Source organism: Parasteatoda tepidariorum, chromosome 8 (genome assembly GCF_043381705.1).
Source record: "Parasteatoda tepidariorum isolate YZ-2023 chromosome 8, CAS_Ptep_4.0, whole genome shotgun sequence".
Lineage (NCBI taxonomy): Eukaryota > Metazoa > Arthropoda > Arachnida > Araneae > Theridiidae > Parasteatoda > Parasteatoda tepidariorum.
The window spans coordinates 16,519,164-16,532,944 of record NC_092211.1 but is presented as its reverse complement, the minus strand read 5'-3'; the positions used below and the strand labels follow the sequence as shown (position 1 = coordinate 16,532,944).

Here is a 13,781-nt window from a genome sequence, read left to right as displayed (position 1 = left end):
GAATATTAAAATTTTTAAAAAAGTTTTGGAAAAGTTTTAGTAAATTGAAACTCAGAAAAAAATATCGAAATACAAATATTTGAACTTTGTAAGGAAATGTAAAAAAATGTTAAATGTTAATTCTGAAAAATTTTAGAATTCTGAATATTAAAAATTTAAAAAGAAATAAAAAAAAAATTTCTTTCTTTTAATGAAAGATGACAAAGATTAGAGCAATTATTCAGTCTATTTAGAGTAATGTCTAAGAACATTTTTATTTTTTGGTGTTGAAGGTCAAAACATTTTGCACATTAGGTTTCGCAAAGTATTGTTTAATTGAGTATAATTGCGAAAATAGCAAAATTCTAAAATAAAAAGTTATCTCAGTAATAATAAAAGTTAAGAGTTTGTGTGCCTCTATTTCTCTTATATTGTCATAATTGTAAATCGCTGTAATTTTATATAAAATTACTTGGTTTAAGTTAAATTAACACAATTCCACAAATGATCTTAATGCTGTAAATTCACATGCATGTTAAACGAACACTTCTTGAACTATATATTTCACATTACAAAAAATCTTAACTAGTTCTCAAGAAGTTTATCGAAAGTTTGGTTTTTATAATGAAAATTTGGTGTAATTGTAAAAGTTTAATTTTTCGTAATTTTCTCTTAACATTTTTTAAAATCTTAATAGACTTATAAATACAGTTTATAAAATAGTCACGTATGATTTAAATTATACTCTTTATTCATAGTTTAAAGAAATATGCGTATAACTATTTCCAATTCAGTTCCGCTAAATTTCGTGCTATTAGTTTGTCAAAAGCTTTGGTAGCAAATTTGATATATTCGATTTAAAAAAACATATTTTACGGGAATTTTAATTCATGAAATTGGTTATCAAAAGATATAATTTCACTTAAAATTCAGTTCCGGATTAGAAACTGGTTCATAAACAAAGATTTAGTTTGATTTTTTTTAAATTATTTTTTTCAATTTTCGAATTTGACATGCAAATTAACAACTTGCTGTGAAATGTTTATTAGACTGGGCAAACATTTAATTGCAATGGAAAGTTTGCTTAACATATTGGAGTCATACCTCTGAAAGAAAACCTATTTCTATGTTATTCATTTCTTATTCTAATTAACTCATTTCATTTACTTGTGAACTTAATTTTTGTACAAAAATATTCACGTTAAAGGCATTCTTATTTTTGAATTACTCGCCTAATTGTTATTTTTGTCAAAAATAAACAGTTAGGAGTACGAGTGTTTGAGTTTTCCTATTTTTATTTAATGATTAATTACAATATACGACAACGTAACCTATTGCCTGAATTTAATTTTCTAATAACTAACCGAATTAATTTAACAATATTTTAATAATAATAAATTATTAATTTTTTTATATTCTTGATTTATGTACACAAATACTCGAATAAAATGCATTTTTATCTGTTAATTACTCAGATACTTTTTTTGTTTAAAATAACCAGTTACAAGAATGCCAGTGTTTGTTACTTTAGCAATTTCTCCCGTTTTAACCCTTTTGAAGGCCGTGTTTAGTATACTTACCACCACGTTTTACCACATTTAATTTAGGTTTCCATTTTTCAATAACTTCAGCTTTCTTGAAGTGAGTTTGAATAAAATTGGTAACCATTTGTCACTTTTAAAAAACGTATAAAAGTTATAAAATACATAATTCCTTTTGAAGTTTATGGCATTTACGGAATTTATTTTATAAATAAAGAAAAATGAAAGTCAGTAAGTTAGGTCATGTTAAATACCACCAAAAAAAATGGCATTTTTATAAACTAAATAAGTTGTGTTTTTTTTTATATCAATAACTGTTCTTAAAACAATTTCAATTCCAAAATTGCTTTAATTTACCTTTAATAGAAATAAAGGGCCCGTTAAAGGGTTAATAACTGCAGTATTTGACAGCACAACTCAGCACAAGTTCCTTTTTACTAGCATTTTAAATAAAAAAAAATCCCTTTTTTAAAGTGCATCAAAGATAAATCATATAATTCCTTTTAACTCATTTTCAGTGCTTTTCATGTTAAATAACACAAATTGTTAGAAACAAAGGAAATTTGACAGTGAAACTGTTTTATGTAACGTAAATGAAATAAAATCATTTTTAAAGTCATGATTTTACTTTTTCAATTTATGTAATTGATTTTAAAAAGGTGCATTTCACTTAATTTAAATCAAACAAACTTAAAATCTGATTCCCGAATATAAAATTGCGATATTTATTTATTAAATTTTAAAAATAACTTTAAATTCATTTTTAAAAGGTTTCATTTCACTTAATTCAAATCATAAAAACTAAAAATCTGATTCCCAAATAGAAAATTACTATAATTATTAAACTTCAAAAATAACTTTAAATTGGTTTTCAAAAGGTATCATTTCACTTAATTCAAATCCAACAAGCTTATAATCCGATTTCCAAATAGAAAATTACAATATTTGCTTACTAAATTAAATTTTTTTTTTAATTGACTTTCGAAAGGTTTCATTTTACTTAATTCAAATCCAACAAGCTTAAAATCTAATTCTCAAATAGAAAATTACGATATTTGTTTATTGAATTTTAATCATAATTTAATTAAAAGTGTTTTTAATGTTTGCATTAAGAGCTCAGTTTAAAAGAAACCTATTTATTTAGAACAAAAAATGCATTCCAGAAGCAGCTAGATGAAAGGCTATTAACATAACGCACTGCTTAATTTTTGAATGTCTGTATTACTTTAATTAGAATTATTAATTTACGCTTTTAGGTTCTTTGTAGTACTTCCACCCCATTAATTGCACAGAAATTTTTCTTGTCAAAAATAAACAGTTATTAGACTACCAATATTTGTTACTTTGGCGAATTTTCCTTTTTATTTAATGATTAATTACAAAACCTGACAACACATAAGGCAAATTCCCCCTCCCTAACTTTTTCAATAAAAAAAAATCCCTCTTTTAGCATGCATCAAAGAAAAAGCATATCATTACTTCCTACTCATTTCCGCTTTGAAATTTCCGCTGCATTTCGCGGTATAATAAGAGATAAATTATTAACAAGTAGAGAAGATCGGCCTACGAAATGGAATAATGCACGAAAAACCAGAGATCAGTGACCACCAAGTAATCAAGTAAAAAGAAATTTTTTGGCATCGTCCACTTATTATTTTGGCGAAATCTGCGTTTGGAATAACTGGTCAATAACACGGCTGTAAATATTAAGCCGAGAGGTAATCTCATTTACAGTATCTGAATCGAGAGTTTATCTGAATTGAAGTTTATTGAAAAGCGGTGAGAATGAAAACGATTTAAATTTTTATCGATTGGACAGTTTTTGTGTGAATCGAAATCGATGCTATGTGAAGAAAATGACAATAGTTTGCGTGACTTGTTCTACATGCAATGTCTATTATTCAGATATATTGATGGATTCAAACTGAATTGAGTATTAAGCGAATTTTAAATGAAGATTAAAATGTCAGATATAATTTAAAATAGCTGACATATCAAATAGCTGAATTAATTATTTTGTGTATACGTCATCATTTTTATATTAAAAATGTTTATTCATTGGCTTTTTTTAAAATTTTATGAAGTGAAGTTATTTTAAGTACTAGTGGGCTGCGCCTCCTGCTCGCTAACGCTCGCCAACCCCCGAAAATTGCCACGCAATCTTATATGGTTTGCTGCGCTCGCTACTAATTTAAGTACATTGCATATACACAAAATTCTAAGAATTCAAAACAATCATTCAAATCCATGTAAAAACTTTTTTTTTTAAAAAAATTGCATCTTTTTAGTAAATACTAAGTCATTAAAATAAATTTGAATTCAAGTAAAGACTCGTTGACTGAGACTCATTTTTTCAATGAATAACTAATAACAATAATAAAACAAATAAATTCGTGATATAAATCAAAAATCGTCAAATAAATTCGTAATTTATAAATTCGTGAAAAAAAGCGCTTTCAACAAAATACTAAAATAGAGATCTATAGACAAAGACTACTCACTTCTGCCTAGCTTAATAGTATAAAATTGCCGCAGCTGAATTGTTATTTTAGTTTCCGTTTTAAAAAGCGCTATATGTTGAGCCACCACAGCTAGATTTGGCATGCGACATTTTTAACGGCAATGATTGGTCGATTTTCTAGCGTTGCCATTCGGGGAGTTGAAATGAGGCTTTTTTTTGTCGCCGTGTAAGAGAAATATATATATAGATATTTCATTGTGAAAATGTGAGGAAAAAAAGGTATCACCATGAACTTTTTTTTTCTAATGACCGTATTTTCACGCAACAGCCAATCTTAATACTTGACCTCAAATATGCTAGTAAATTTGTGATAACTATTAAGGTTACAGTGGACTTATACTAAGTTTTTCTTAAAAAATAATGTTACATTGCTGTAGCATGTAAGGATTGTTTATATTTAGAGAGAGAACACAAAAAAAAATAATTTGATGCACAATTCATGCTATAAAATGAAAAATTTAAATTTTTTCAAGAAAGTTGTCGATTTATTTTGAAGTTCAAATAAGCTCCTTGTGCTAAATTTTTCCTTAAATTTAAAGATTATTTGTTAATTTCAACTCTATTTAAATTTCTCTTCAAAATATTTACACATTTTTCTACTAATTTTCATACAGCAAGTTTCGCAAAGCAAGAAAAAAAAAAAATAGTGCGTGGAGTCCCTCCGCGCACTATTTTTAAATTTCACAACCTGCGACGTTAATTGTAGAAGAATCAGCAGTCGTAGAAGGATCACTAGTTCTATTCAACGACTTTTTTTCCTGCTCCGCTCGCTTCCGTGCTCTGTAATCACGGTAATATTGTGCATTTTTTCCTCGTGGACCACTTGAACCAGTGGAAGTGCTTTTGGTTGCCTCATCGTCTCGCCCTGGAAAATGTATTTGTATTAATAATGTATGTGAATGCGTCATAATGTAATTTCAGAAGAGAAAACCTAACAATCAATTGATATTCACAAGAGACGTACCTTGACATAACCTTAAATCCGTCGCATTGTCCGTGGGATTGTTTTCACTCATTTTTTACAATTGTTATCCACTAAATTTGAAAATAAAAAATACTACCCTATTAAATTATATGTGTATCAAAACAAACTAAAAAAATATTTATAGAAAAACAATACTTTTATTACTTTTATTATTTTTATGCTAGTGAGAACCAAAACAATATGGAAATGAATGAGGGAAAACTGGATCCTACCACGTGATTTCCCGGCCAATAAAAATGTAGCGTTAAACGTTTAACGCAACCTTGTTGGAAGAAGTATAACTTCAATAAAAGCAAGTTTCGACAAAAAGAAAAAAAAAAGAAAAAATTAAATTCATCCCTCTATGAACGTTTTGGAACATTGAAATGACTATAAAATATGTTATAGCACCTTATTTCGAAACTTTTTCTCTACAAGTTTTCTTTATTGATCTAGAGAACGTGTCAAAAAAGTTTATAGTCATTAAAATTATAGCGCACGGAACTATTTCAATTTCCAGTTCGATGCAAAATTTTTGTTTTGAGAAACACTACACAAAACTCTCACAATAACAAGTTTTTGAAATAAAAAAGAAAAATAATTCTTATATTGTCAAATGTCTTACAAATTCTTATGATTTTAATAATTAATATGCTTTCTTATATCATTTAACTAATATAAAGTGGTCAAAATTAGAAAATCGATTTTTCGAGTGATTTTCACGATTTTAGGAGTCCACTGCAGCCTTAAGTTTTTAAAAAAATCAAATATTATAACATTGGAATAAGGGGGAAAAAAACCGAAGCTCCACATTTTTGACTATTCTTGCCGTTTCTCAGAAACCACATGAAACTAGCGGCAAAGAGACATGATGCTATTTGAAGATGAATGAAAAACAGAGTTTGTAAACACCAGCATTTTTAAAAATTTGATTAGAAAAGTTACAACTTTTGCTTTGCCAATATGCTAAGAATTACTTTTCTGTTGAATGGTGCTGACGGATAAAATTGCCACTTTTTCAGTCGGACATTACCAAGATTCTCTATATTCCACAGTAATTAAAATAGAAACTCATGGGGGATTGGATCAACACCCCTAAGACGAGAGAAGGCCTCCGCACGGATCAATATAGTAGTTCGACGAAACGAACATAAAGTGCCCAGTGGATGAAAAAAGTAAGAAAGATGTGACTACGTTCGGACTACTAAGCTGCGCAGTGGTGGTAATTTATGAAAGGTGTCATTACGTTTGGACTACTAAAGAATCAAACTCCTTGTTTATGGCAACCCGTGCTGAGGCCTTCTCTTTTCTAGGAGGTATTGATTGGATACAGTGTATCAACCATAAATTAAAAATGATCTAGAGTCACAACTATAAGCGATCGGCTGAGGAACCCTGTAACACTGAAAATGATCAAGATAAAAATTTTGTTCGTGATTTCTGCTCTTAAATCTAATAAACTAATTTTATTTACTATAAATCCAATTATATTCCTTATGTTATATGATTTCTTTAATCCACTATATGTTTCTCAAGGATCATAATATTAATTTGTTGCTCAGCATTCATGTAGGAAAAAAATTTTTTGTATTATTTTTAAACATACTTGGTTTTTATGGGTTTTTTTTTTATCTTAAAAATTTTAACATTAATTTTTTTTCCTGTTTTTAAATAGCTGTATGGTTTGATAACTAATTGATTTAGGGAACTAAATTAATGCCACTTTGTTTTGTATTTTAATTTTCGCTTTTGTTCATTTATTGTCATCTTGTGAAATAGGTATCGTGGCTCAATTAATATAAGTAGTAATAATTTTAAAAAAATGAAATTTAACTCTTTTATTTCTAAATCGAAATTTGTGTAATTTTTTGGAAACTGATATATTTAACTACGTGTCAGTAATACCTGTGCCAAATCTAAAGAAGGTATTTCAATGAGACCATAAAACAAAAAATATTTTCTCGTTAAACATTGACATAAATCACGTAGTAAAATGAATATACCATTTTTTCATCAAAATTTTTCTTTAAATAGCGCATTATGTGTTTTTACTGCAGGATTTGTCACTGTTTAATTAATGGAAAATAGTTTTTACTTTTGATTCGATAGGAATACCATCTTTAAATTTGGTAAACACATTTCTATCTAAAAGTAAAGTGAAATAAAACTATTTTTTCCCCTGAAAAATTAAAAATTTCAAATTGAAATTTTTTCATATTAAAATTAAAATGTCTGTGCCAAAATATTTTTTATTCTACAGATCAGAAAAAAGCACAAAGTCAATAAGTTCTCAAATTTTTGCTGCTTCAATTTTTTTTTTCAATTCTTATATTTTAAATTTTCAAATTGCTTAGCTTGGAAACAGGGTTTTAATTGTAGAAATCTAAATATAGAGAGGGGTAAGGTGCAACATAAAAATATGGACTCAAAAGTTTAGTGAGAAAAGCGGTAAAAATATTCAACATCTAACACTATCAAGCGATTTTCTCTGGATTATCTTCAGAACCGACAAATGCGACGATTTATCTACGATAACGTCATTTGCAGGTACCCAATGAAAAATAATAAAAGTAAACGCTAACTGATCTATCTAACTTGTAGTTAAGCTTTTTACCGTGAAAAGGGGTGAAAAACATTATGGCCAGTGTGTTGCAATTTGGCATGCAGTGGTAGGTAAAAAAACGCATCCACTTTCTATAAATAAATGAAAAGTGAACACTCTAGAACAGTGTTTCCCAAAGTGTGGTACGGGAACAGTTTAGCGGGGATACGCTTTCTTATGCGAAATATATTGCAACAAACGAAAATTTCAAAAACTTTTATTTAAAAACAAAGCTAGCCATGAAAATTTACGATTACATATTTTTCTATTGCCTATTTTTTGCAGATTTAACAGTTAATAATTAGTGGTGTCAACGGCCAGCTGTGATTTTTAATTTTTGTGCAATATTTTCATTGTAAAATGCCTTCATCTATATATATATTTCTCTTACACGGCGACAAAAAAAGCCTCATTACATTTCCCCGAATGGCAACGTTAGAAAATCGACCAATGATTGCCGTTAAAAATGTCACATGCCAAATCTAGCTGCAGTGGCTCAACACATAGCACTTTTAGAAACGGAAACTGAAATAACCAGAGAGAGGCAATCTCATACTATTAAGCTAGGCAGAAGTGAGTGGTCTTTGTCGATAGATCTCTATTTTAGTATTTTGTCGAAAGTGTTTTTTTTCGCGAATTTATATATTACGAATTTATTTGACGATTTTTGATTTATATCACGAATTTATTTTAATGACTTAGTATTTACTAAAAAGATGTAATTTTTTTTTAAAAAAAAAAGTTGTTATATGGATTTGAATTCTTAGAATTTTGTGCATTTGTAATGTACCTAAGTTAGTAGCGAGCGAAGCGAGCTTTGTTTGCGAAGCAAACCATATAAGATTGCATAGCAATTTTCGGGGGTTGGTGAGCGTCAGCGAGCAGGGGGCGCAGCCCACTAGTTTTATTTATTAGTGGTACATAGCGTTAAGAAAAATTTAGAAAGGCTACATAAAAGCCATAAGTTTGGGAAAGACTGCTATAGAACGAGAGTGAAAACTTTCTTTTATGTTTCTCCGTGTTTTTAAAGCATAACTATAAACAAAATAAACACGTGGTTTTGTATTACTTTAGAAACTCTAATTTCCGCGTATCTAGCCCGTTCACGTTAATAGTGTTTATCCAACACATTCTACCATGTTCTCGTTGATCTTTGAGTTTATTAGAGTTAACGAATAAAAAATAATTATTTATTAAAAACGTGTAATATACTCCTTTTTTAATTACTGCTAAAAACTCGAAAATATCACAAATCCTCGTAAATACTCGTTTTTTCCTTCCGATTGGGAGTGAAATATGGAACCTTCAAGTATTCTTAAGAAATAATGTAGTTTCTTAACTTTGTTTTAATGTAATAAAAACGTTTTAAATAATGCTTGAACTGAGCCGTGATGGCTTAGGGGATTGAGCGTTCGCCTTCCAATGAGGTGAACTAGGTTCGAATCCCAGCGATGACTGATCGATACGAATTCCGCATCTAGCTTGCACCGACCACAGTACTGACGTAAAATATCCTCTGTGGTAAACGGATCATGGGTTAGAACTCCCTTGCTGTCAGGCCAACCGCGGGAGGCTCTCGTGGTCTTCCTCTCCGTGTAACGCAAATGCGGGTTAGTTCCATCCAAAAGTCCTCCAAGAAGGCAAATTTCTATCAATACTTGATCCAGGAGTTCCCTTGTTTCCTGGATTGGGTTTAAAATTACAAGGCTACAGAGTTGAACAATAGTAGTAAAATGGGACGGCTGTTCAACGATTGTTATAGAATGAAATAAAATGCTTGAATTTTTTTAAATGTTTGATGTTTTATTACTTCAACAGACATTATTTTTTGCAGATAAAAATGTGATTCACAGAATTCCTTGAACTTGTGCAATGTGAGAAGAAAGGAGAAGATAAAAATAAGTTGAATAGATTTGTGAAATATAACTTTGACAAAATATTCTGAAACACATGAGTATAATTTATTGAAGATCATTTATGCTTTCGATGAACCTACCGGATAAATGCTACAGGTATGTACTACTAAATATTTTCCTTCCTAACTAAGAATAAAAATTCTGATCAATTTATTTCTATGTCTGAAATAGCACTCTGAAATTTTAATAGTAGATATCTTCCAATTTTTACTCTTTTATATTAGTTACTAACTTAAAATACTTCTTTGTTCGTTATATTATTTTCTTAAGGAATTAAAATGTAATTTTATCATTATCTTAAAAAGATATTTTAATGTGCAATACGGAGTGGCTATCAATGACCTTTTTTTGAATCCTTGTTAGAGTTGAAATAAAAAAGTGCATAAATTTGGGTTTCCAAAACAATATTTAAGCAAGAGAAACAAAAAATGTTAACATCTCGATATTTTGTTTTCGTTTGCAATCAGTAATATTAATCAGGTGAACCGGGTTCGAATCCCAGTGATGGCTGCTTGATACGAATTCCGCACCCGGCTCCCACCGACCATAGTGCTGACGAAGAATATCCTTTTTACTAATATATCCTTATTAATAATATTAAACATGTCCTTATTATATTAAAATATCTCTAGTGGTAGACGGATCATGGGTTAGAGGACCGTTGTCAGGCTAAATGTAGGTTTTCGTGGTTTTCCTTTCTACGTCAAACAAGTGCGGGCTAGTTCCATCAAAAAGTCCTCCTCGAAGACAAATTACTCCCAATACTTGATCCTGAAGTTCCCTTGTCTTTTGGATTGGATTTCAAATTGCAAGGTTACGCAGTTGTACATTAGTCGTCGCAAACCCAAAATTGGGTCGGCTGTACAACGACGGTTATAAAATCAGTAATATTGCAAAAAAGGAAGGAAAAGAAATTTTCAAATATTGGAATTTTAGCATTTTATGATCAATCTGGCTTTAGATTGCGTAATCAAATACGCGATGACGACACAAATTTCCTTTCTGAGATTTATGACGTCATCCTATGTCTAACGATTTCAGAACTGTGGAATTCAGGACTAAAAAGATGTAAACCTGTTTTATTGCCAGATGAAACTTTAAAGTGTTTTTAATAATTACCTTTCAACTTCGGTTTCTCCCGGTAATTTGAACAGGTTTTAATGTTTTTATTCCAATCTTCCTCCGTGTTTCAATATTTATCGATATCGTTTTTGTGTTTTTCTAGCTTAAATATTAATTTGTGAAACCTAATGTGAATACATTTATATCAATGTTCACGACAAAGATTTTAACACTTTTAAAGAAGGTGATTACCGCACGACCTGCATGAAAATGCTCTAGGTAAGCAGTCAAATTTACCAAATATCGATTCTAATATTGTAGATTTTGTGAACGTACGAAAACTTATCTACAAACAACTCTAAAAGGTCTGTGAACTGTATGCTAAAGAAAGTTCACTCATGTTTTAAAAATATATTACATTGTATCAAACATAAGACAATCAATGTAAAATATGTTTCATGTTTTGCATTTACATTCAAAAATGTTTTTTTTTGAAATTCAATTGTAAAAATATTCAATAATACTTTCACGTGTGGAAATAGTAAAAATACTGAATATTCTATAAAAAAAATCTTAGTGTTTGTTGACGATGTTATTTTAAAACAATTTTAAGATTCAATTTTGTGTAATTTAGAGAACATAAAGATATGATTCGAGCAATGTTTTGCGAATGTGGAGATGAAGAGATCATTTAAAAAATGTGTTGAATGTAAACTGTCAAGTCATATAAATGTAATATTAAAAATACCCAAAACATAAAGAAATATGTAAACATGTTAAGCATTTATGTAAGAAAATTAAAAACAAATAAATGGGTAAAAAATTAAATGGGCACTAATGTAATGGGAGTTAAAAATTATTACATACAGATCACTATTGCTATTTAACGTAGTACATTAATGTACAAATTTATGTAAATCGTTATTAAAAATAGTTATTTAATGTGCATTACATTTTTAATCTCAATAAGGATTATTGTAAATATAGATATGCAGATAAAATATTGATTCCCATTGTTTAAGAAACAAATTGCGTCGAAGTTTCAAATTATAACAATGAAAATATAACTAAAGATTATAATTGATATAAACCTTTATCACAAAAAGGATTAGGATTGTTATTTACCACGATTAATAATGATTAATTACATTTATTTTCAGCATTATAACTCGTTGATAATCTATAATATCGGGTTGTTCGGAAAGTAATTTCGTTTTTCCGACAGAGGATTTAATTGTATTTTTTCGAACCCACTTAAGCCGCATTATCATTATATGTTTTGAGAGCTGATATAGCAAGGCTTGTGAGTGGAAAAGTTCAATTAATTCTACGCAGTAGTTTTTGGTTGGTGTTCTTTTAAATATGGAGAGCAATAAGCTGCATTTTCGTCATATTTTACTTTTTTACTATAGAAAAGGTAAAAATACTGTTCATACCAGAAAGAAATTGTGTATGAATAAGACGTGTTGAACGCCAGTGCCAGTATTGGTTTGCAAAATTTCGATCCAGCAATTTTGATGTCGAAGATGCACCACGTTCTGGAAGGTCCGCTGAAGCTGATAAAGACGTGATAAAGGCATTAGTTGATGCAAATCGGCGAATAACAAACACGTGAGATCGGTAAGAGGTTAAATCTATCGAATTCAACTGTTTATGCTGGCCACTTGAAAGGCCTGGGTTTAACCTCGAAGCTCGATGTATGAGTTCCCCATGTTCTCACGGAGAGAAACTTGTGTCGTCGCGTTGACTTCTATGATTCGCTTCTCAAATGTCACGAAAATGGTCAAGTTTTGAAGAGCATCATTACTGGGGACGAAAAATGGGTTTTCTATAACAATGTCAAACGCAAGAGATCATGAAGCAAAAAACATTAACCGGCTCAAAGCATTTCGAAAGCCAATATCCATCAAAAAAAATGATAGCGTCTGTTTGGTGGGATTTTAAAGGAATAGTTTTTTTCTGTCTTTTTTTTTTTAGCTTTTACCGGATAACACAACACTTAATTCGGAAGTCTACTGTCGTCAGCTGGACAAACTAAATAATGCTCTTCAACAGAAAAGATATAGTGTTCCACCAATATAATGCGAGACCTCATTCAAGTTCGGTCACTCGCTGAAATATTTTACAGCTTGAATGGGATACACTGCCACACCCACCATATTCTCCACATCTGGCGCCTTCGGATTATTATTTGTTCCGGTCACTATACAAAAGTTTTTGGACTGTAAAACCTTTACTTGAAATGAAGAGGTCAAAAATCACCTGGATCAGTTTTTTGCCAAAGACCAAAAATTTTATGAGTGTGGAATCATGCTACTACCAGAAAAATGGCAAAAGGTGTTGGACCGGGATGGCCAATAAATAATTTAATAAAATACTTATTCATTATGCGAAAATTGTCTTTCATCCCCCCCCCCCAAAAAAAAAAACGAAATTACTTTCCGAACAACCCAATAATTATAGTTATTGTAATGATCAATATAGCTCTTACTTTTTAATAACAAAACTTTAAAAGCAGAACAAATTAAATTTGCGAATATTGTTAACACATCTCATAACGAGTAAAAAATCTGAAACAGTTGGATACATATTTAAAATCTATGAAAGGGAATGAATGATTTTTTTTGAATTCCATCAGCATTCTTTTAACATTTTACAATAAGTTATTTATTAATAATATCGTCTCAATATTTTGTTTCAAAAATCTTTCATTTAAATTATTAGTTAAATAAAATACTACTCTGCTACTCTTAAAATAGTATTTCCTATTGATAGGGGAATTTTTTTATTTAATTTTGAGAATTCCATCAGCATTTTTTTTAAACATTTTCAATATATGAATTGCATATCAATAATCTCTTCTCTATATATTGCTTCAATAATCGCTAGTTTAAATAAGTAATTAAATAAAATAAAAAGGTCACTTACAATGTAAAAATGAATAAAACATTTAAATACTAAAAGTAGGGGGTATGAATAATTTTGTGATTTCCATCTGCATTGTTTCAACATTCTGATTACGTATTAATATACTCTTCTTCTATATATTGCTTCAATGATTGTTCGAATAGCAGCAGAAGTACCCCAAGCATGTAGAAAAAGACTTCAAAAAACAACTTCGTTCCGATTTCTTTTCTATCAAATCGAACAAATAGTTAGAAGGGCACATTAATAAAAAAGGGGGTTATCTGACGAC

At 29.6% G+C, this 13,781-nt stretch overlaps 1 protein-coding gene across 2 annotated transcripts in view; it reads left to right on the top strand.

Annotated features, from left to right (window-relative positions):
* The window catches only part of LOC107446398 (protein tyrosine phosphatase domain-containing protein 1-like), a 102,578-nt gene that overhangs the window by 17,052 nt on the left and 71,745 nt on the right, over positions 1 to 13,781 (top strand). For both annotated transcript variants that reach the window (XM_071184465.1, XM_071184464.1), the window contains exon 2: positions 9,442 to 9,619. The gene's annotated coding sequence lies outside the window, so the exon portion shown is untranslated. The remainder of the gene's footprint in view (positions 1 to 9,441; positions 9,620 to 13,781) is intronic.